The 2,500-nt window shown below is 78.1% G+C and overlaps 1 non-coding gene across 1 annotated transcript; it reads left to right on the top strand.

Annotated features, from left to right (window-relative positions):
• The first annotated feature begins 2,044 nt into the window (after window positions 1-2,044).
• LOC135325703 (5.8S ribosomal RNA) lies at window positions 2,045-2,197 on the top strand. Its single transcript, XR_010386521.1, has one exon. It is a non-coding gene; the product is annotated as a 5.8S ribosomal RNA (ribosomal RNA).
• Window positions 2,198-2,500: the final 303 nt, after the last annotated feature.

The raw sequence follows: 2,500 nt of genomic DNA, 5'->3' as shown, positions 1-2,500 counted from the left end.
GGAGACGGCCCTCCGGGTTGGGACGGGTCCCACGGGTCCCCACCCCTAAGCTGTGGGGGGCGGACCCGCGGCGGGCTGCGGCGGAGCAGCCCGTCCGCAGAGACCTGCGGGGGCAGGCGTTCCGGGATGGCGCGCGGGGCGGGCGCCGGGCCCCCGAGCGGGGGGCGTCGCGTTGAGGCCAAGCGAGGCGACGGTTCGTGCCCGAGTGGGCGGCCCGAGCCACGGCTCTCCTCCCGGGTGCAGCTGCCACCCGGCGCCGGGTTACTGAGGGAAACCCCGGGCCCCGGGAGGAGGACGAGGTCGTGGCGGCGGGTGTCGGGCGCACCCCGCGGGCGGACGCTCCGCCGAGGGGCGCGGGGGCCGGCTGGCGGGTGCCGGGTTCCCCCTCCGCGTCCCGTCTCGTCGCCGCTGCCGAGGCTGCCGCCGTCGCCGCGAGGCGGCGGCGGCCCGGTGGCGGGCGGCGGCGGGGGAGGCACCCCCGCGGGGATTTCAGGTCGTTTCCCTCACCCCAGGGCCAGGTACCTAGCGCCCGCGCTTCTCCTGCCCCCCCCTCGGTGACCCACCCGTGTGGTCCCGTGTGCCAGCGTGCTCCTCCCGGGTGCCGCACCGTGCGCGCCGCACCGGCCGTGCCTTCCCCCCCCCCCGCCTCGGCTTCCCCCCACCCCGGTCCTTCCTCCCCCGCGGTGGGGGTGGGGGGGGCGGGGAGGGAGGGAGCGAGCGAGAGAGGGGAGAGGGCCTCCGGCCACCGCGGCCGCCGGCAGCCGCCCCGGGCAGGGATGGCCATGGGCCCCGGGCTCCGGGCCCGAGGGTTCTCGGTTGGAGAGCCGGGCGGAGGTTTAAAGACTCGGGCGGCCCGATGCGACTCGCGGAGGCGGCCGGGCGTGCTGCCGGAGGGCCGGGGGGTCGGCGCGCGCGGGCGCCGCGCCCCCCCATGCCAGCCGGCGCGCCCCGTGCTCGCCCCGCGGGCAGCCGGGACGGAGAGGGGTTACCCTGCCCCCTCTCTCCGCGGTCTGGTCTCGGCGGAGAGACGCCGCGCGGTCGGCCTAGTTGCCGGCCTGCCTCGAGCGTTGCGAGCCGGGCGCGAGCGCGTGTTCGCCGCCGGGAGGGCGAGCCCCCACCGCGGGTGGTGCGGGCGCCGAGCCTCCGCGCGTCTCCTCCTTCTCCCTGGCCGGTGCTTCTGGGTCTTCCGCCGTGGCCGCCGTCGGCGGCGCCCTACCCTACGCGCCCGCCCCGGCACTCTGCCGTCCGGGGCGCCCGCCTCGCTCTGCCCCGCCCGGCTCCGCCAGGCAGCGGGTGGGCGGTGGTGGGGCGGCGGCGGGGGCGGCCCGCCCCGCTCTCCGCGTGGAGACGGGGAGAGCGGGCGCCGTCCCCGTCCGTGCCGCCTTGCCCGCCTGCCCGCCGCCGGGCGTCTGTCCGCGGAGGGGACGGGCGAGCGCGTGGCGTCACCCGCGAGGCGGTGTGTGCGGGCGCGCGGGGGTGTGGGCGCCGCGGCGGCGGCGGCGGCGGCGGTCGAGCCGGAGGGCCGGCGAGGCGAGCGAGGAGCTGGGAAGCGCGGGGCCGGCGGGCCGCAGGCGCGCGGGCGGCGGGGCGACGCCGCTCCCGGTGGCGGCCGGGCTCTGACGCCTGGGGCGGGGGGGGGGTGGTCTGCGGGGACGGACCCCCCCCAACATCCCGAGGCAGGCGGTGTGGCCGGCCCGCCGCTCCCTGCCGGGCCAGACCGAGCCGGGCGCCTGGGCCGGACTCGAAGCGAGACAGGGTTTGTCCCCAGGTCGGGAGCGAGGGCTCCCCGCCCTTCTCGTTCGGGTTTGCCCTTCGTTTCCCCCCCCCTTTCTCTGTGCTTGTACGGTCAGTGAGGCAAGCCCCTCTCTTTCTCTCGCTCTCTCTCTCTCCTTCCGTCTCTGCCGTCCCTTGCTCAGCAGCCGGCGTCGGCGTGAGGAAGGGCGGTGGGGCGGAGGAGGAGGGGGCGGAGGAGGGGGGGGGCCCCCCAGGGGCTGCGAAAGCTGCCCGGTCCCCCCGCGCGCGCGGCGGGGACCGAAACCGAGACAACTCTTAGCGGTGGATCACTCGGCTCGTGCGTCGATGAAGAACGCAGCTAGCTGCGAGAATTAATGTGAATTGCAGGACACATTGATCATCGACACTTCGAACGCACTTGCGGCCCCGGGTTCCTCCCGGGGCTACGCCTGTCTGAGCGTCGCTTGACGGTCAATCGTCACCCGCGCCGTGGCGTGGGCGCAGCGGCGTGCCGCCCCTCGGTGGGTGTGGGGGGGGGCGCGGTTCGGGTGCGCCCGGCCGTGCCCGCCCTCCCCTCCGAGCCCGGCGGCTGCCGCCGCGCCGCGTGGCGCGCGCGGTGTGGCGCGGCTGGGGTGCCTCGCAGGCCCGTTGCCCCGGGGAGAGGGGGGGTGCTCTCCTTCCCCTCCCCGCGCGGCCGGGCCTTCGTCCCCCTAAGTGCAGACTCGGGAAACCCCCGCTCCCGGAGCGCCCGCGTCGCGGACTTCGT

This window comes from Dromaius novaehollandiae, unplaced genomic scaffold (genome assembly GCF_036370855.1).
Source record: "Dromaius novaehollandiae isolate bDroNov1 unplaced genomic scaffold, bDroNov1.hap1 HAP1_SCAFFOLD_85, whole genome shotgun sequence".
NCBI lineage: Eukaryota > Metazoa > Chordata > Aves > Casuariiformes > Dromaiidae > Dromaius > Dromaius novaehollandiae.
The sequence above is the reverse complement of the archived record's forward strand: the minus strand, read 5'-3'. Positions and strand labels throughout refer to the sequence as shown.